At 39.6% G+C, this 22,374-nt stretch overlaps 1 protein-coding gene across 1 annotated transcript in view; it reads left to right on the plus strand.

Moving 5' to 3' along the window:
* Stet (stem cell tumor) overlaps positions 1-22,374 on the plus strand; it is a 229,357-nt gene that overhangs the window by 75,946 nt on the left and 131,037 nt on the right. The window lies entirely within an intron of this gene.

Consider the following 22,374-nt stretch of genomic DNA (forward strand, 5'->3'; position numbering starts at 1 on the left):
ATCGTTCGCGCTCGTGTGCGCAGCAGCACGAAAACTCGTCGGTGCGCAGCCAACTTTAATTGTTAATAACTCGTTAACAAAGCCGCAGATTGCATTTCGGAAAATGAAAAAGTCACTTGAAATAGCCTCAGCTACCCCCCATTTCCCGGAGTTACAATATTTGAAAAACACCCTGTATATATAATACTTTTCGGCATCGCATTCGTTACATGTAATTCGTGATTCAGCAGCGGCTTTGGTTCACCGGCGCGCGTCAATCTTTCATGGAAATGCACACACGACCCGGAGAAAGAGAGACGCGTGTACGCGGCCAGGGCCGCGAAAATGGGGGCAACCCGGCGGCGGGCCCCGGCGATTTATTAAAAATGCCATTGACAAGCCATAAATGTTTAGACCGCGGTCACGAGATCGGTTTTTTAAGGGACGTTTTGCAACGGTTCTTTTTTTCCTTGATGTTTGGCGTTCCGTCTAAATTTTTTTAAATAAATTGGGAAAGGATCTTTGTCGGACCGAACTGTCGCGATAATATTTCCTGAGAGTTTTGGGAATTGTTGTTGTGTCTTCTAATAAATGGATCACACGACATACGACGTGGCATTTTTCGTAATTGCTGGGATATTTATTGAAATTGTATGTTTTATGTTATAAATGGAAAATATTTGTTGGTGTGCACCTTGTCAAATGGGGTTGGATAATGCAAGAATATAAATATATATTTTAGTTGTTGCTGTTGGAACTTTTTTATATTGACGCCGTGTTGAAATGAAATTCATTTTTGTAATATGGCATATAACATTTCTATTCAAACGATTAACACATTCCGTACCACGTGTACCACCATGATGGTACATGCATGTTTATTTAATGGACCAAAAAATAGTTTATAAGAAGTCTAGAATTAAAGAATTAATTTCCACCATAAGAATAGATCGTAATGAATTTGTTTTATTATTATATACAATTATTAATAATCACAGATAATATAGCAAGTTTTAGTGAAATAACAAATGACAAGAGTGAAGAAGTCGAGCCAAAAAAAGCTCGGCATAGAACGTGTTAATAGAAATGTCGCTATTCAAGCATATTAGTTATACACAATTATTATCGAATTAATATAAGTATGTACAGTAATCGTACGAATCACTTATTTATAGTAATATCCCTTGGGCAATGTTGAAGGTATCCGGACGGTCGAACTTCCTTTTAATTAGGCTAGATGAAATTTTATATTCGACGAAAGGAAAAGCTTCATTTCTGAAGTCGGCTGCAACTTTATGCCTGGAATGTCAATATTAATTGCTGCTGCGATCGCAATAAAGGTTGCGCGTTTTTACGCGATATTTTCGAGAAATTATAATTAACGAGAAACTTTTACGCGTTGCTAAGAATTTTATTCGACTGCGAAAGGCAGGGAATGTGCATTAAAATAGATTAGACTCTCGAGTACAGGAAATTCACGGAAATTACATACATGCGACATAGATGAATAAAGTTCGCGCGGTATAACGCTGATTATGCAAATGGCAAATACCCATCCCGGCAGACTGTTTTACAGGCTACGGGAATAAAGAACAAATTTACGCGCGATCCGCTAAAAGATCCCTCTTAATGCGAAGAAGTTAAAAGTGTAATGAATTCGTTTTAATTGCCCGGAAAAAACGTCGGAATTTCTACTTGTTAATTCAACATCGAAGGAAAAAAACCTGATTCTATCAGTTCCAAGTATACTGTAAATCGCATGAAATTGCATCGTGCAGGGATCTTGAACTGTTTACATAGAGCTCGCACAATGTTTTCTCGTTTAGCGTGTTTTCTTTTGCATTCCCGATGCAGTATAAACGAGGGCCGCCATTTTCCGTATCGTTTGTCTCCGAAGGAAAACGTTTCTCTGTTATGGCGAACTGAAACAACATCGATACGATTTCCGACGCAATGTTGCCAAAAGATTGTCTCATTGGAAATTTAATTTTTCCGTTTTCCTTAAGAATATTATGAATTTGTAAAACACTGATCATTGTAACAGTAACAGTCATTTTGAAATGAAAGTGTCTTTTACCTTTTCTATTCGGGCGATTTGCAAAATTACAAAATTAATTGCAGAATTAATTGAAAACGTGCAACTTTGCGGCGGAATGTCGTGCAACATTGTCGTACATTTATGCAACGTTGTCATACATTTATGCAACATTTGTCGTGACGTCTTTATGCGTCTTTGTAAGTGACAGTTTTTGCAACGTTGCCGCAAGACTCGTTGTGCAACTTTGTCGGTACACATTGATGTGAGTTTGTCTTCGCTCCTTCAACCCTTTTAATCACATACGTGCGATGTTACAGTCACCTATTTATGCAACTTTTTCGTTGTATGGTCGTGCAACTTTTTCGTCCATTGAACTTTGTTTTCCCACGTTTACGTAACTTTGTCCTCGCATATTTACGTAACTTTGTCCTCGCATATTTATGCAACTTTGTCCTCGCATATTTTATGCAACCTTATCGGCGCATTGTTGTGCAAATTTTCCGTTCCCCATTTATGCAACTTTGTCGTCCCACTTTTATGCTACTTTGTCACCCACGCATGCAGGATACTGTCGTCTCACGTTTATGCACCATTAAGGTCGCAAATTTGTGAAACTTTGTAGTACCATATTTATGCAATTTATTCGTTGCATATTCATTCAACTTTTTCGTCGCATTTGTATGCAACTTCATAATCACATATTTACGTGACTTCACGGTCGCATATTTATGCGACTTTGTCTTCGCATACTCTATGCAACCTTATCGACGTATTGTTATGCAATTTTGTCGTTGCACATTTAGGCTACTTTGTCACCAACGTATTTAGGAAACTTGATCATCGCATATTTATACAACTTGTCGGTCGCATATTTGTGAAACTTTGTAATCGCATGTTTATACAACTTCGTCATCGTATATTTATGCAACTTTGTCGTTGCATATTTATGCAACTTAATAATCGCATGTTTACACAACTTCATGGTTCCTTATTTATGTGACTTTGTCGTCACATATTTATGCAACTTTGTCATCGCATATTTATACAACCTTATCCTCGCATATTTATGCAACTTTATCCTCGCATATTTATGCAACTTTATAGTCCGCGATTTACGGAACTTTCTTTATCACGCATCCGTGTTTCTCGTCCTATTTTTATGCAATTACACCGTCGCTCTCTCACGCAACATTGTCGCAACGTCTTTAGGCCATTCCGATGAGACTTTGTCGTTAATTACGAAGACACGTTTGCCCAGCAGCGGCGGCCTAAAATCGCCGGAGTCGGTGGCTTTCATGCCGAAAACAATCCGGCCGCGAACCTTTTTGTCTCCCTTCCGCCCCCCCCCCCCCCGTCCCCCCGCGCGGTTCGTTGTCGCCCGTTTAACCGCGTTATTAAATTTCCGAGTGTGAATTTGTTTTCACTCGGTCGCGCGCACTGGAATCCGTTGTGTAAAGTGTGCCCGTTAATTCTCGTTTACATTGTGCGGCCGGCTCTAGAAAGTCCCGCAAACGGGCGACTTTATGGGGAAAAGTGTAAAATACCGCGGAACTTTCTGTAAAATTGGAGTAACACGCATTACGGTAAAGCATGGTATCCGACTTCATCTTAAATTATCCGGCGTGCCCCGGCGCCCCTGGAAATTGTTGCATTTTTTCCGCGGCGCACACGCGACTCTGATAATTACGTCTGCTTCGTTCACGAATTCGCATCTTATTTTTCGCTAATTTTTAACTAATTATCACGTTCGAGTGTGCCATGCATTTTTACACGTTTTAAGCTTAATCTTCAGTTCTTTATATATAATTCGTTCGCTTTATGCAAATATTCAAATGTTAATTCTCAGCATGAGCTTATATATGCTTTTTTTCTTTTTCTCTCACTCGTCTTATTTAAACAATTCGTTCGTACATTGTTAAATATTTTTTCTCGTACGCTAAATTTGAATTTTCCTCAATAATTACTGATATTACAGGGGAACCGCGTTATTTCGATGGGAAACCGAGGAAGCAAACGGCTGTATGAAATTTCTGTGCAACGCGTCCGGGGGCAAAGGTCGCATCAGCATGATTAAAAAGCGAGAGACCAAGCACTGGTTAATCGGGTCTGCCTCTCGTCTTAATACCCGCAGCGCGTCGTCAAAGAGGTTAACGATGACGGCGCCATGGTGGCCACAATGTACCGCTTGTCAACCGACTTTCCTCATTATTTTTCCGACTTTCGCGAAACCCGTCGGCTAATGTAATTATTCTTTCCGACACAAGAGTGGCCCGCGTGTGCCGGGAAACAAGCCTCTGGTCCCTTTGACGTCCGCCACGCCGGTGTCGGCAATGATTAATCAATTTTTAACGAATCCAATTCGACCGCCGAGAACTCTTTTAACCTCCGCTGTCCGCGACAATGGGGTTCTTTATTGTTGATCTTGTCACCGTTACAATTTACATAATTGTCTTTCTTTCGCTCCTAATTAGACTAAGGATTTTTGTGCGAAGGAAAAGTTACGCTAATTACGCGATATGGGAGCTGCGCGTAGGTTCCGTAATTAATTGATCGAAGTAAAAAGTGTTAATTAATCGAAATGAAAAACGAGAATTCATTGGAATAAAGAATTCGAATTAAACGGAATTAAAAATGTGAATTAATCGGAATAGGAAATGTGAATTAATCAAAATAAAATATATGATGTAACGAGTCTTTTAAAAACGAAATAAAAATTAATTTGGTAACATATTTTCTCTTTCAGATCTTACAAAAATAAGCACCAAATAATTTGAATTAGAAGTTCAATTGTTTTGCATTTATTTTCATACAATTTGAAATAAAGGGAACGTTCACCCAAAGCAGCGTAGAAATTGTAATTAACTTTTATCGTCAGCCACGTCCTTAAAAACACAGTTTTGGTCAAAACGCCGGCTGAAAATACAGCTCCAGGGGCGTGCTAAGCCCCCCTCCGAAGATTTTTCATTTCCCCAAAGCCGTGGATTACGCGGTAAAATATTCAAGCAGAGTAAAAATAACAATGGCCCCGCAGTTTCTCGACACTTTATTGTTTTCGAATGGAGCAAGGCTTTCGCCTAAGCGCCCTAAGAGCCTCCGGAATTTCTTAAACACGCGGTGAAACACGCCGGGCCCCAGATGCGGCGCGGCTGCAGGCGTGTACAACGACGATTCCCGATCGAGCCGGCTCGTTAATTAAATCTCCAAGTGGATCCCGCGGTGTAAACCGTAATCCTAGATGCGACAGGCGCGACCACCGATCCGGACGAGCAACCTAACGCGGCGTAATTGAAATATCACAGGTGATAATAAGGATTTTACAGGTGATCCCCCGATCTTCAACGTGGCACGCTCGATTCCACAACAAACTCTTCTCCCCGACGTTCCTAAAATCGTAATGCCTTCGTAAATAGCTCGTTTTGTAGAGAAAACTCTAGGGAATCGGACGGTATTTTTTTCCAACAGGATCGGGTCATGCAAATATTGTCAAAATTAATATAATCATAGTTAATGACCATAAAATTCAGTTAAAGATGTCAATTAGAATTCATCGTTTTTAACCGGAAATGTTACGTTATCTATGCGGAATAATTCAAGATTTAATTATATTTGTCGTAAGAGTGATTTTTTTTCACCTTAATATACGTGTCAAATGATTAAATTTTGTTAAAGTAGAGCGGAAATATCAACAATGTAAGAGTATCGTGCCGGGTAAACCCCGTGCGCTGGGTTTTCGAACTCGGACGGTCGATATCTCGGAAAGTATTCGAAGCATCGGGTTAAAATTTTCCACACAGTATCTTCCTTCGTCATATAATATACCATGCAATTTTAAGAAATTTTACCAGCAACGAAGTGGAAATAGCTCCATCGTCCGTCTAGCAGCGACAAAAGTTAAAAATTCATGTGACTAATTGTAACAACATATATCCAATATATATCCAGCTCTGTATTTTTTCCCAAACGTTCCCGCAATCATACCACGATTCCAAATAGCTCATTTTATAGAGGAAACTCTAGACAATCGACCAGCATTTTTCGCAATCAAACCAATTCATGCGAACATAGTGAAAATTAAATTAAACCGCGTTCATGTTTCTACACCGAAAACGCGATGCATCAAAATCGACCTCCTTTGTTCTAAAATATTACCTCATCCATCCAGTGCAACTAAAACTTTCGTAACGCCAATCGAAAGATCGTTGCTCTCTCTCTCTCGCTCTCTCTTTAAAATGCGTACCCAAAGTTTCAATTTGTTCAAAGTGGACTGAAAATATCAGCTACGTAAGAACGGCGCGTCGGCGGCCCCTGCGCTCGAGCTGTACAAACCTCGGCGGTCGCTATCTCGCGAAGCGTTCGACGCAGCCGGTCGAAGCACCGCGGACAACAATGTTTTTTGGTCGCGGAACGTGTCCGGAAATTTGAAAAAATAATGCTGCCACCAGCGAAGTAGAAAGTATCTCCATCGTCGTCCTGGCGTGCAGCGACAAGTTACAAATCCGGGTGTGTTTAATTGCGAGCAAACAAGCCGGTATATGCGCGCGGCCCGGAAAATCGCAAATATTTAAACCGGTTAAACAGACCGGCGACGGGAAAATATTTCCGCGCCGAATGAAAATTCCGCGACACAGGCGGCGGCGTCGGCGTCGGCGGGCGGGCGGCGGCCTCCTTTAATTTATTTCGAAAGGAACGACAGCCGACGGGATTGAAACGCGAAAAATTGCCGGTGGCTAAAACGTATCGGGAGCGGCGGGAAAAAATGGCCGCGGCGGAAACGTATTAATTCGTTCGAAAATGCGAGTCGCGCGTTACGGGAGATTTATTAACGGCGTAACGAGCCGCGGCCGTCCGCTGTAATTCTCCCAAAGGTATCATCGAACCCGCGTGAATAATTAATTCTTATTACCGTGCGCGCAACAAACGGCAAGGAACCATTCGCGTTGCGTTCCGCTTCTAACGAGGAAATAATAACAACCCATTCGCCGGGCCATTATCGTTTATTAATTCCGTTTACGAAAAATTGCACGCCGACGCGGCGAGATCGGCCACTCCGATCCGCGAACAGCTGTAACGTGTAATTTTTAGGTACGAATGTAATGTTCACCCGACGGATTTTTTACAGAGAAATCGGCGAGAATGTTGCGTTTTTTGTTATTCAGCGTCATCGATCGCGAAAGAAGTCGTGCGAAACACTGTACGATTGAAAGACTTTGATTTGCAGGGTGGAATAAACAATTGTTCGGAAATTTTGTTTATTGCTAATTTTCTAAATTGATAGACGTTTTTGATTATGCGAAATGAAAATGTTCTGCGACAGTCGTGGAAGATGAGAGCCAATAGGGAACGTCTTTGGTTTCTTTTAAAATTTTATTAGAAAGAAAGTATTATACTATATTCATGTTCTTTAATTGGTGTTATTTTTTGGTTTTCTCAAATTGGTCCTACACATTTTTAATAATGATTATGGACGACGAAGCAATTGATTATTATTTATTTTCTGTATCTGGAAATTGTCTTTAAGAAATGATTATTAACTGTATTTATAGTAACATAATAAAATAGTTTATAATAACAGTTATAATAGTAAAAAATTGTGTAATAGTTAAGTATATTTATATTTGTCATTATTATAAAGCAATTTATAATAACTGTTCGCTTAATGAACAGTTATTTAGGTAATTTGACTATGTTTGAAGTACATTTATTACCATATATTACAAAAAGATCATGTAAAGCTTAATTAAAACAATTCTCCACATTATTAGAATATAATTAGTCACACGTTGTGTACATATAATGCGCAGCTGTTTAAATAATTTAATGACATTTGAAACAGTTTGAGAAACATACAATCTATCAAAAGATTGTACAAAGTTTGACTAAACCCAATTTAGTCATCGTTACAAAACGATAACTATACTTTAGTCGTGTGGCGCACCTTATGTGCATTTATTTAGACAGTTTTACAATGTTTGAACTAGTTTGAGCAACACATATGTCAACAAAAAAATCCTACAAAATTCGACTAAACCGTATGTAATCATAGGATGCATGTAATATGCATTTATTTAGACAGTTTGACCATGTTTGAATCGGTTTGAGCAACACACCGCGCCAAAAATCGTCGAGAATTCCCCATTCCAACGAAACAATGTCCACTTCTGTTTCGTCGCTCGATAGTTCCAGCATTCGAATCGATTTCCAATCACGACTAAACCGCCATAAAACTCCCCAAAGCAGCGCAATTTCGGTAATATGTAGTTCGCAGCAGATTCTCTTCAGACAGCCAATCATATTCCGTTTCAGACGTTCCCTTCGAACCGTTCGAAGTAAGAGAAACGTCGATGCGCGAGGAAACCGCCTTGTATACCGTCGGCAAATATTCTTCAATAAAATTATATTTCCCGGTTTCCCTCTGTGTTGTCGCAATCCACACTGCTCTCTCGCTTCTGTTATTTCTCGTTTCGTTCCCGCGCTCTGTTATTTCGTTTTGCTTCCACCCACGCCGCCGCTCCTCTCTCTCTCTCTCTCTCCCTTTCTCTTTCTTTCTCTCTCTATCTACGCTCGCCTCGTTTTCATATTCCCGCGTCCTTGTGTTCCACCCCCATATCACTTATTTTTCATTCGAATAATTCTTCTCTAGTAGTCCCTTTCGGCTCCCCCGTTTCCGCCCCGCGTCCCCGCCGAGCCCCGTCGCTTTCCGGTTCATCCCCTATTCGATGTCGCATTTGTTATGCCGCGCTGCGACCCCACCCGCGCGTTAATAATGCAGATATTTGCAGACAATGACGAGCTCGTTCGAGCGGCCAGCGATAGTTGCGTCCCGTGTTTCGCGGTACGCGTCCCGTTGTCTTACGGGTTTCGAGGGACTTTCCATGATTAAAGACTCCACTTTTTATTTATGGAGCAGTCTGATCGATTGGAAGCCTTTAGGGATTGGCGGAACTTGATTTTTAGTTTCGCGAGACTTGCCAACGAAACTTTCTGTTTCTATTTTCATTCTTTTTTCTAAGGAGGGTTGAAATCTTGGAAAATACTTTTCAGAAAATCATATTACTTATTAGAATTATAGTTGTAATAGTGCTTATAATTCTATTATATTTATATTATATTTATTGGATCTATAATAATTCTTCATTGAGTAAAATTCTTCTTACATATAATTATCTATTGGATATATTTTTCCAGAACTATAACCTTGAAAAATTCTTTTCAGAAAATCAAATGTTCTATCAAATTTATTACATCTACATTTATAATTTTATTTATAATTATTTTATATTTCTATTATATTTATTGGACATAATTCTTCATTGAATAAAATTCTTTTTAGACATAATTCTTTATTGGATACAATGTTGTATCGAATAAAATTACGTATCAAATATAATTATTTACTAAATACAATAACAACAAAGTTAAATCTAGTTCTCAAACACAAGTTTCCTCAATTTATACGAACGTAAAAGATCGATAAAACATTACCAATTACAAAGCGTATCGAAAATCGAAACACGAACACTTCGATCACTCTATGAATTAATAAATGGAGCGTACTAAAATAAATGCGTCGAATTAAAGTTTCAGATGTGCCGATCCTCTAAGAGCCGCCCTAAAAGGTCCGGGAAGAGTAAATAAGATTTTTGTCAGTTCGGAATAACGAAGTCGCGGTCGACGGAAACTGAGAGCGCCGCGCTCAAAGTCGCGGCGCGTTCTCCCGCGTGCTCGCCAGAGATATATATATATATATATATATATATATATATAGTTCGCGGAAAATTTCGCGGAAAATTCGCGGAGACTGGCGGCAAGACGTTAGACGAGCCGTGTAAATGCGGGGGTTTTCGGCAAGGCAGCTTTTAGCGCGATAACCGAGGGAACACGGGGTTCGGAATGACATCCCCGAGGGCAGAACTGGATCGGATATCGGCTCAAGAGTTCGCGGCACACGTTCCGACGTTAATGGAGCCGACGATGCGCTTACCGAGGCTCCTGTTACGCGTCACACCGAACGCGCAGGCTACCCTTAGCGCATATCTACCCCGCGATTTCCTTGCCGATCATTATTGTCCTGCGTCCAACCACCCGCTGCAAATCTGTCCGCGATCCTGAACGTCTTTCCGACCGTCTCACGGAGTCGAATTACGTTAAAATCGTTGCCAAAATCCAGATTTTTTTTACCCACGTTCACTGTCACAGTATATAGATAATACTGCAACTTTAATTTGTATACTATATATTTAACCCTTTTAATGTCGGGCGAAGAACGGGTGCCTGCGCGAGGATAACCGGACGAATTTGACGAATTTACTAAGGAAAAAGCTCGTAAAAGGCAAACTAAAAATGATATTTACATAATTCCAAAAGCAATGTATTACGGAGGAAATGAAGAAGTTTTACAAATAATATATATAATAATTGTTTTGTAAATTTATTTTGCGGATAGAGTTCTCCCGCAAGGCGCTGGCACTTTTCGCAAGTGTTGCGAACGACGATATATCGTCGTCCGGCATTCAAAGGATTAAATAAATGTACATTGAAGGGAAAAATACTGTATGGTATAGTAGAGTATACAAATGTCATGTAACAAAGAATTTAGTTTAAAATGTTATATAATTGGTAGATTATAAAAAGCATCGAATTTTCATGCTTCATGAGTGTTCGGACAATTTATAAAGTCGAGTCTAATAGTTATGAGAATAAATGTTATTTAAATTTGTATTACTAGTTTTATATTTCTATTGTTTAATATATATTTCAAGAAGTTTGACATTTCATGAAATTTTCAAAAGATTGCCGTGTTTTATTTAATTAAATGATAATTTCTAAGCAAACTTACGTGGCATCGATTACTTTCACTAATTATAAATATTATTATCTCTTCTAAAAAATTATTACAATCAAAAGAGTGTTCATTGTTGTAACTATGAAGAAAATGGCACCGCAAGGATTTAAAAGGTCATGCTCAATTGGGAGATATAAAGAGAACAGTGTTTCTTGAGGATTTATTTTCTGAACACTTTTAAGATCTATTTCAACCAGTACATTCCTTTATTTATTTAAAAATACACAGAATTGTGTAAGTGAAGTTATCCGTAAATGAAGAAAACCATACAATCAAATTATAAAACTGTTGTGACCAATGTTTCGCGTTCTCATCTTTTTATTTTTCTGATAATTGCCTAATGATCCGTAATACAGTTATGATTGAATCAAGAGATCTATTTGTCGGATCATTGGCACGCTTAAACGGCACTTGATCCACGCAACGATTCCTCGCACTCGGTTGCAGAATTCGATAACAAACGATTGATAAAACGCTACGCGGAATAAAGGGCGAACAATGCCGGAGCAATTATGTATTTAATTAGCGCAAATTCTCGTAAAACCGAACAAAATTAATCTCTGCCTGACGCGCTAATTTTGTCTCGTTAAATTGCAAATGGCCGAGAGAGAGGTGGAGAGTGAAAAAGAGAAAGAGAAAGAGAGAGAGAGAGAGAGGAAGAGATTTCAATTTTATTTTTCCCAGTTATTACCGCATGGCGTGTAACATGAATATTTCATGTTTTCCATAAAGTAGGCGCGGATGGTCCATTGTTATCATCCGAAAGTGTTTCGGATGGCAAATCCCCGAAAATGGCGACGCGTCCGACAAATAACTGCGATTCGCGAGTCGGAATAATCTCCTCGGTGCCCGCGTAAAAATACCATCGGCGCGCCGAAATCGACGGGAAGTTGTCGGAACAATGCGCGAAAACTTCCGCGGAAAAAATGACTGCCGGCCCCGGGGGCCGTGTTATGGTCTTCGCCGTTCGAGAACGTTTACAGCGTGTCGGCAGTCGTAAAAAAAGTCTCGCGCGATCCCGTAAAAATGGTGGCATGGTAAACACCGTGACGAGGGCAAATTCATTTTCAGGCAGCCGCATTGCGACAAAGTGGCCTCCCGAAGCACCATCGCCGAAAGCATAACCGGAAGTCCATTGACATTTTCGCGAAAGTTTCTCTCGTAACTTTCGACGGTGGAGCACGCCTGAAAAGAATCCGCGGAAACGTCGCGGAAGGTCCGCGTTTTACGAGCCCTTACGGAGGCCGCCGGCCGTATTCTTCGAGAAACTAACGCGTCCGTTCGCTTTGTTTTTAATGTTCTTAATAAAAGAAAAATCACGCCGAATGCGCTGCCCCGTCGTCGTTTACTAGTTTCGGTGATATTAGGACGGTGATAATTAATCGAAATTTTTTGGGCTGAGCATTGGAGAAATAATTTTTCTCATTATTGTGTAACAACTGTTGTTGTGTTTTAATTTATACTATTATATGCTGTACTATGCAATTGCCCTAATATATTGATTTATACTAACGTATACTATACTTATACTACTAACTTAATTTAAATAAAATTAAATTCTTCTTATCAATTTGGAGAAATTGTTAAATTAAATACTTTAGTTCAATCTTCGCGTTTAATTTTAGTATTTAACTTTAATATTTAATTTTAAGTAGCATAACAATTTCTCCAGCATGCTAAGCGCAATTTAATTTACTTTAAATTAAGTTCAAGGATAAAATTAAACTCCTGTTGCTCAGAATTAATATATTTAAATAATCTGGAAGTATTTTGAAAATAAATTTATCTCGTATTATTAATATTTTTGGTTTATTTGTTTATTTAGATTTTGAAATTTAGGAACATGTTTTCGTTTTCACTAAGATTACAATTTAAATAGGCTACTTTTTACGCACGACGAGTATACTCGTCGAATAGTGCCACTTCTCCATGACGAGGTTTACACGCCGAATACCGCCACTTTTCTATGGCTTGTATACTCGTCGAACACCGCCGCCACTTCTCCATGACGAGTATACTCGTCGAACACAGCCAACTGGTTAAGGAATCGTTCCGAAGACGCTGCGAGCGAGGAGACGATCCTCCGTTCGACTCGGACATCCTCGGATCCTCCGATACTATGAACAATAATCTACCGTGCGGCGGGAGGAAAATGGCGGGGCTAACGAGTGCATTGTAAAAGCGTGGCACGCAGACACGGGCGCATGTCGGCTGACAGCACCGTTATGTTACCCGTTCGCGAACAAATACCCACTTGCGTATGTAGATCCGGACGTTGCTCGCGGAATAATCGTCGCCCGAGCCTCGTTCCTACAAAGAGAAAACACCGAGACCATTGAGAGACACGCGCGGTCCCCGGGCTCTTCCCGCGGCGGCCATTATGTCGCGAAACTGAATTACGCGGAATGCAAAATCGTTTATCGTTCGCGTATCGTCGGCGGGCATCGATTCGGCAGCGATTATGCAACTTGTCGCGCGTCATTTAATCGTTTCGATTTATTTATTTGATCGAGGGATTTTAAGAACAACGTGAATATTGTTCCAAGCAATAACATAAATTGTAATGTAGATATTAATGTGAGTGACAATGTAATTGTTCGTATAAACAAGAATATAAACGTTGATGTAGATTGTAATTATAAAGGACAGTAGAAATATTAATGGAAATGTTTCATATTTATTTGTTAATGTGAATAACGTTGTAACTGTTCATATAAATAAGGATGTAAATGTTAATGGGAGGATTTAATATTAAATGTTGTTACGTACAATAGTATAATTGTTCATTTAAATAAGAGTATTAATGTGAATGTGAACATATGAATGATATAAATATTAATATAAATATATATTATTAAATGTCAATGTAAGCAATATAATTGGTAATACGAATATAAATAATAATAATAATAATGATGCATGTCAGGGTTGGTAAGATGAAATTACAACAGAAATAAAATAGGAATTATTTTCTTCTTTTAACATTTTTAATTTGTCAACAATCGTGCAGTAGTATTCTAATAATACTCCACACTATGTTCGCTCTAAGTGCATAAAGGATTTATGTTTATTAACCCTTTGCACTCGAATAGTCTGAAGCACTACTGAAAATTATTATATTATGTTCGAAAATAATTTTTACATTGTTACAGTTTTTTTTATTATTATACATTTACTATATTACATTTTACACTAAATCCTATAAAATACCATTGATCAGAGAAAACCATTCTGCATCTAAGCTTCGAGTGCAAAGGGTTAATAATCAGTACAATCATTTTCTATTTCTATTTTAATGAAATATTTCTCTCTGTCTCTCTTTTGATAAAATGCAATTTTGTTTCCAAAAAAGCAACAAAAATCTCCTGTATTATGTCGCAACTGTCGAAAACGTTCGTACAGTCGTTTCAAAAAGGATTTAACAGAATAGGGTTGGGCAGACTGACATTTCTGGCGTTTTTTCGTTCGTGGGGACTATTGTCTGCACAGGTCAGGTTGCAGACTGTCGTTCGATAATCGTGACAGCGCCCGTTGACCTTCTATCAGCACTCTCGGGCTACTCTGCAACTTTATTAGACCCGGGCACTTGAAGGAGGGTGTCCTATTTGCGAGGTTCTGCATTATTGGACTCAGGCCATGGCTGTCCATTCAGCAAGCTAAAGGAGTTTATACGCCGGTCTATTATCGTGGTATTCAATTAAGTTTCTAATAACCTTACTGTCCTGCAATTTGCCGGCGGAAGAGCGCCGCCCGGGGACAGGAATTTATAATAAAAATATGGATGACTAGATCGGGATTCGCGAAACCATGCTAGTAACTCTTCAAGAAAGTCAGTGTCGAAATAGAAAGGGTGCAGTGAAGTCTCGCGAACAGTGTAATTGCAGTAGAATGCATAGGAACGCTATTATAATCGCAATACATATTAGGTTGGGGAGAAAGAAATTCATTATTTTTATGTGAACTTCAAGACTTTATTTAACGTGTTTCCGATTGTCCGATTTAGGTCAAATATGCACCGTTTTGTTCTATAATTTGTTGCCATTTTAAAGACACCTTCATAATACCTCTCTCGTAGAAGTCTTGGTCCCTATTAGCAAAAAACTCTTGTAATCGACTTTCACAATCTTCTCTCGATGCCAATTTCTTATCATTAAGGAGACAGGCCTACCTGCACGAGGCGCATCTTTAACACCAAAAATACTTGAACGGAATCGTCGAAACCAAAATTGCGCGTAATTGGCTGTTACAGTATCGGGACCATAAACACCATTCACAATTTCCGTCGCTTGGCTTGTATTTTCACCTCTATCAAAGAAAAATTGTAAAATGTACCGAATTTTCTCTATGTTAACTTCCATTTTTAACTCCCTGTGGCTCGCAACTGAATGGACCAAACAAAAAACAGGAAAAGTATTTTTGTAGTGCGAAATGTCGCCTTTCCAACGAGCATAAATCTGAAATTACTTGATCGATACTTTAACAGATATCGATCACTACAGCCGTCCACCGAAAAAATAATGGATTTCTTTATCTCCAACCTAATATTTGTAAAGCGTAATAAAAATTAGCAAAATTTTGTTGCAAATTGAGAACGCATCGATGAAACCTAGAAACGTAAAAGGTGCACAAAAAATTTGCGTACTGTGTCGCAGTCGAATTAGAGTCGAATATTTGCAACATACTAAATCAGAATCAACGTCTTCTATCCTGTGCCGCTGTAATAACAGTCAAAATGCCGTGAAGGTAGCAATGCGACGGATGCTACGATCGATATGTAACATTGTTGCAACCGAGTTACCGTGAAATAGTTGCAACGCGTTAAACCGGAATCAAGATTTTCTGATTCCGACCACTGTAATTAGCATTCTCCCACGATCTTGTATAGATAGCGAAGCAACAATTTCGGCAATAGTTGAGCAACATTGTTGCGATCGAATTATAACGAAATAATTACAAAGCGTTAATATAAAACTAAAATTTTTCTCTTTGGACCACCACAATTTTAGATTATTTCTACAATCTACAGTTAATATTGTTGCAGCAGATATACAGTTTTAATTGCAACTTCTTCAGTCAGAACTAACGTTATCTCTGGTAGACCGCCTCGTTAACTCAAGATCTTCCCGCACGTACAGTAAAGCAACGAATTCAGCAATCGTCTAACAACATTGTTGCAATCGAATTGTAACGGAATAATAGCAGAGTGTTGATTTAACACTAGGATTTTACGGAGATCTCTTATACAGGGTGCGGCACCTAAAACAGGTCACCTGAATAAAGCGCTTGCTTTTGAAGATAGAAAAAAAAGGATCAGACCAAACTTACTTGACATCGAGGGGCTCGTAATCTGATGTCATTAATTTTTTTATAGGTGGAGACGTCAAGGAGATATGAAGGTCAACTCTGTTTTTTTAAATGGAACGATATGGTTCTTTATTTACATTCTGATAGTGTATTTCAAGACGAATACAATGACCTATTATGAAGGTCATTCAATGTCACGCAAGGTTAACTGCAATAGAAAATAAAATGTCTCAAATTACTCTTCAAATACTTTTGTGTCTTCTCTGGTATTTGGCATACTGCTCTTCTAAGTATTGGTAAGGGTCGCAGAACATAAATAAACATACCATCACATTGTATGCTTACCTGTATCCAGAAATGTTATTAGTTGTTTGACTACCGACTAGAGTACGGCTTCGAAATATTCAATCTGAGTGTTCAATTTTCGAGAATGCGTTACACAATAGTAGAGAAAGTGGTAATGGTTATCATTTATGGTGAATGTCATAGAATTATGAGGAAAGCGGTACGCGTGTATGGTGAAAGATTTACCGATCGTAATAGTCCTTCACTTTCTGTCTTTGCAAACATAAAAAAGTTTCGGGAAACTGGAAACGTGGATAAGGAAAAACGCATTCGAGCCAAAAAAGCAACTAATGATGGAAACACGATAAACATTTTAGCAAGTGTAATACAAAATCCACATGTTGGTACGAGGCAACTTGAACGCGAGAGTGATTTCAGTCAACGAAGTATTTTACGAATACTTAAAGTTAACAAATTTCACCCATTCCACATTTCACTACATCAACAATTAAATGAAAATGATTTTCAAAAACGTTTACAGTTTTGCGAGTGGGGCCCACGAAAACTGCAAGACGATCAAATGTTCTTGAATAAAATTTTGTTTACGGATGAGGCCACATTTACAAACCACGGACAAGTTAACTGTCACAACATGCATTACTGGTCAGTAGATAATTCACGATGGCTACGAGAAGTGGACAAGCAGAGACCTTGGTCTGTCAACGTCTGGTGCGGCCTTCTTCATAATAAAATAATTGGTCCATATTTCATTGATGACACGCTAAATAGTCACAAATACGAGAAAATCTTAAAAGACGTTTTGCCGGAATTGTTAGAGGACATTTCACTGGACATGCGACAATCCATGTGGTTCCAACAAGACGAATGTCCTGCTCATTCAGCTCGAAATGTTACAGAATTACTGAACAGGACATTTGAAGGTCGTTGGATTGGTCGATCAGGAAGTAATAAATGGCCAGCACGTGACCCCAGACCTGACACCGCTAGATTTTTATTTGTGGGGAAAATTGAAGGTACAAGGGTACCGTGAAAAACCAACAAGCACAGTTGATATGCAAGAACGTATAAAAAGAGCTTGCTCTGTAAAAGATGCAACTGAAATTTGTCAGGCAGTATCATCAGTATTGCAACGTTTTAGATTATGTTTCAGTGTTCAAGGTCGACCTTTTGAACACTTGAAGTAGCAGTGAATATGCACATAACATGTTACATGTAAATCGTCGTAGTGTTCGAAGAGAGACATTTTATTTTCTATTGCAGTTGACCTTGCGTGACCTTGAATGACCTTCATAATAGGTCATTGTATTCGTCTTGAAATACACTATCAGAATGTAAATAAAAAACCATATCGTTCGATTTAAAAAAACAGAGTTGACCTTCATATCTCCTTGACGTCTCCACCTATAAAAAAAATTAATGACATCACATTACGAGCCCCTCGATATCAAGTAAGTTTGGTCTGATCCTTTTTTTTCTATCTTCAAAAGCAAGCGATTTATTCAGGTAACCTGTTTTAAGTGCCGCACCCTGTATATCCATCACTACGCGTTAATTTGACGCATGTTAAAGAAGATAAACATTGTGTAAAATAAGCAATATATTTTTAACCCTTTGCACTCGAGTGGTGACTCTGAGGCGCCACTAAAATTGTTCTAGCACGTTCTAAAATCATTTTTATATTATGAAAATTTAGATTTCAAAAATTATTAAAAGTATAACCGCTATTACATGAGTTACAAGATTCAATTTCACATACATAAAATACATTTTATCATAGAAAATGGAAATGCTATATGACAGAAAAGTTAGTTTAGAATTTGTTAAGGATTCTATAACGATTGGGTTTATGATGCGTACGTGACTTCCTGGCTATTTTTGAGCTGCAGAGCCTTTTTGGCAATTTACGTATTTTAAGCATCTGGCACCATAAACCAGGAGAAAGACGCCAAGCCCGAGACGAGACATCGGACCCTTGGACTTTCTCCTGGTGCTCAATAGCCATTTGACGTATCATAAACCCCGTGCACCGTGCAAATTAACGTACGCCAAGCGACCCTGTGCAGCCAGCGAATTTGGGGGAAACCCAAGGCATCGACCTCCGGAAACAACATTCCGAACGGCGGTCTTTTCCAACTAATTTCGTATTGGCTGATAGGTGTTCGTCTCGTACGAAAAAGTAGGGATAAGAGTCTTCGTGGAACGCGAATAGCCACGAAGACGCCAGAGTAGTCTATCCAGAGACAATCAAGAGTCAAAACACAAGTACAACAACGAAACACGATAGAAACCAAAGAGATACCCGACGACGCTCAGAAACGAAGAGTAGCAGGGACTCGTCAGACTCTCAGAACCTCTGTACGGCCATTGATTAATAACTTCGTACGGCCGTTGTGATGGCCGTACTGGAAGTTTGTAGCGTCTTCTTGAGTAAAAAATTCTGATGTTGAAATCTATTGCACACACAATATGATACACTATGACTTGTAGGGTTTAGCCGAGGTTGCGCGTTGCTTCCTGCGATAAGACAAGAATCTCCCGTTTCAATCTCGGTTAGACTTTTTATACCTACCTGCCTCTCTTTCCTTAATTTCTACAAACCCCAGATGTGGGCATTCGCGTCGCCGATGGCCCATCGGTACTCGCAACTTGGGACAGGTCAACGCCGTTTTCCTTTTTACAGCCATGTCCTTAAAACTAGTTTTAAAATTATCTACGGGGTACCGAAATATTCTCGATACCACAATAGTTTCTTTCGTTGCTTATCCTTTCCCATTGCTTCTTCAACATTTCATTTTGTTCTTGAGTACGTGAATAATATCGACATTCTTTCTGTTGCGTCGAGTCCGCGTACGCAGTTGCCGCAGATCATTCGAAGGCGCGTGAGTTGAGATAATTGAGGAATCAACGAGGTTTTGGTAATTAACAAGTTATGGAAGGTTTAATGATATTTGACATGGGAAATGTTTCGGATGTGACGGAGCGGATGTTGGATCGATGGATGGTAGCGATGCCTTGTTCTGGTTGTTCGTCGTTGCCTTTGGTGGTTGTTTCCTTTGGTTGCTGCTCGTTTGTCACTCCTTCACTGCCGATCACCCTCGTTTCCTTCCTGCGTTACTCTCACTCCTGACTGTTTGACTGACTGTTTCTAAACTGTACTAGACTCCAAAATGCCTTATATTTGTATGCCTTTGGTGATCCGGTAAAGAACCAATCACGATCGATTGTTTGAAGGGCGTTTGTAGGCCCGTGTGGTGGTCGGTCGGTCGGTCGGTCGATCGCCTGAGGAGGAGCGGCTACGACCGATTTATGGCTTTAATGATTCTTGTACTCGCAGAATCTTTGTGCTGAATATTTTCTATGTAGAGAATCTGATATGAGTAAAGAATTGTTGTTCCGAAACGGAACACTTTCTGTGCCACCAGACTTAGTAAACTTAATATATTGTAGCTACCAATAGGATCTTTTATTGGTACCAAATGCGTTGTTTCTAGTACGTACTCTGTGCCTATATATTTCAACGTACCGTATACTTTGGAAGTACTAGATTTCTCCCAGATTRGGCGATAAAAATTATCATCCTTAACGTATATCTCGGATTCGGCCATTTCGTTGTAGGAAATTGGAAACKYTGATYCATTATCAGGTGACAGAGTTTTAATATAAGCAGAGTCCCTCGTCTTCGCGACAATTTCTCCGATAGTTTGGATCGTTTTAATTCCATTGTCTTCAAAATCATCGAGGGAACAATGCTCGGAGATATTTTCAACGAGCATAGGTATATAGGGCATATCAGTATACAGTAGATTGTTACGCTTTCCCAAAGAAACTAACCATTTTTGAGAATCACTCTCTTTATCGGGAATAAACCACATATTGTCACATGAATCCATTTAGTACGAGGGGTGCCTTTAATATTTCGGGATTAGAGAACAAAAACAAATATTCATCATCGAAAATCACTTTATTGTTTTTCAAAATATTCCCCATGAAGATCTATACACTTTTGCATGCGTTTGAACCAATTGTCGAAGCACTTTTGCCACTCTGATTGAGGTATCTCCAAAACATGCATTCTGAATGCAGCAACCGCTTCTTCAGGTGTCGAAAAACGTTATCCTCTCAGTTTGTTTTTTACGTACGGGAATAAAAAGAAGTCATTCGGTGTCAAGTCAGGACTATACGGCGGATGACTCATCAAATCGATGTTTTGGGTGCTCAAAAATGCAGTTGTTTGAGCCGATGTGTGAGAGCTCGCATTGTCGTGGTGAAGAGTGATCCCTCTTCGGCGGTTGGTTTTCCTGATTTCTTGGAAGACAACTGGCAAACAAATGGTTGTGTACCACTCAGGAATTGACTGTTCTGCGTTGTTCTAGTGGTACGGTTGCGACATGTCCAATTTTTCCGAAAAAACAGGCGACCATTTGCTTGGAAGTGCTTCGTGCGCAAACAACTTTTGTTGGATTTGGCTCATCTTGAAACACCCATACAGTCGACTGCTGTTTACTTTCGGGCTCATACGCGTAAATCCACGATTCATCACCTGTCACGATGTCATAGACGTGTTTCGAAGCACCGCAGTCGTATTTTTTGAGCATTTCCTTCGACCAATCGACACGAGCCTTTTTTTGAGCGATTGACAAATTGTGTGGGATCCAACGCGAACAAATTTTTTTGACAGTCAAATGTTTATGCAATATTGAATGTATGCTGGTCCCACTAATGCCTAAGGTTGTCTCAATCTCACTATAGATCACATGACTATCTTTCAATATCAGTTCGCGCACAGCATCAATGGTTTTCGGAACAACAACTGATTTTGGACGACCTTCACGAAATTCGTCTTGGAGTGAACTACGACGACGATTGAATTCACCATACCATCTATAAACACTGGTCCTAGATGGAGCTTCATCGCCAAAAATTGAATTAAGTTCATCCATGCACTGTTGCTGAGTTAAATCCACGTCGAAAGTTGTAAAAAATAATCGCACGAAAATGTTCACGATTTAATTCCATTTTTGGGCCGAGATGAATCTTTTAAGTTACTGTAAACAACACAAATAGTGCTCGTATGTCAAAACGTTCCGAGTACGTATAACCTCAAAAATGTTCAACTTTACGATAGAGCTGTCAGTTGCCAGATTGCATAAAAGGCAACCCTCGTATTAAAGATATACAAAAATGTGAAGATTCGAAGGCGTAGAAGAAAATTAATTTAGACGAATATTCGTCTCGCTAAATGGATAATCGTATGCGCAGCAAGAGATCAATTTAATCAATTTCCAAATCTTCCCATGTGAAATTGAAAATGCGACGAATTGACGCGCTCGGTAAATCTATTGTTAAAACCAACATTGTCTCACCTGTACCGCCAGAATCCTAGATAAATTCAACGATCCACAGTCAACATTGTCGCGGCAGAATTTTGGTCGAATAATTGCAACTTCTTAAGCCGCTGAGATAACGTTATCCGAGCTAGACCACCTCGTTAAGCCAAGACGCCCTTCCGCGGAGGTAGCGCAGCAACAAATTCAACGAGCCGTTGTTAACAGAGTTGCAATCGAACCGCAGTCGAATATTCGCGACTCGCGAGCACGAAACCAGTTCCTCGTAGAGGAATCCTCCCGGCGCGCCGCGGCGCGTTGCGTGCTCCCGAACGGAAATGCACGGAGAATTACATTTTCGTTTACACCGGCGGCGTAACGCTCCTACGAGGGTAGCTTCGTGCCCGCCTGTAAAAAAAGGAGCCAGCCGTTGCACGGGGGCGGGCGACGGCAGACGGGGGATGGCGAAAATAAGGGTGGAAGGCGAAACAGAGGCAGGAAATTAGATGCATATCTGTAATATCATTTCCCTGCACGGACTTTTATATTTTCTCCCAAGATTCGACGTCTGCGTTATGCAA

This window comes from Augochlora pura, chromosome 7, assembly GCF_028453695.1.
Source record: "Augochlora pura isolate Apur16 chromosome 7, APUR_v2.2.1, whole genome shotgun sequence".
Taxonomy (NCBI): domain Eukaryota; kingdom Metazoa; phylum Arthropoda; class Insecta; order Hymenoptera; family Halictidae; genus Augochlora; species Augochlora pura.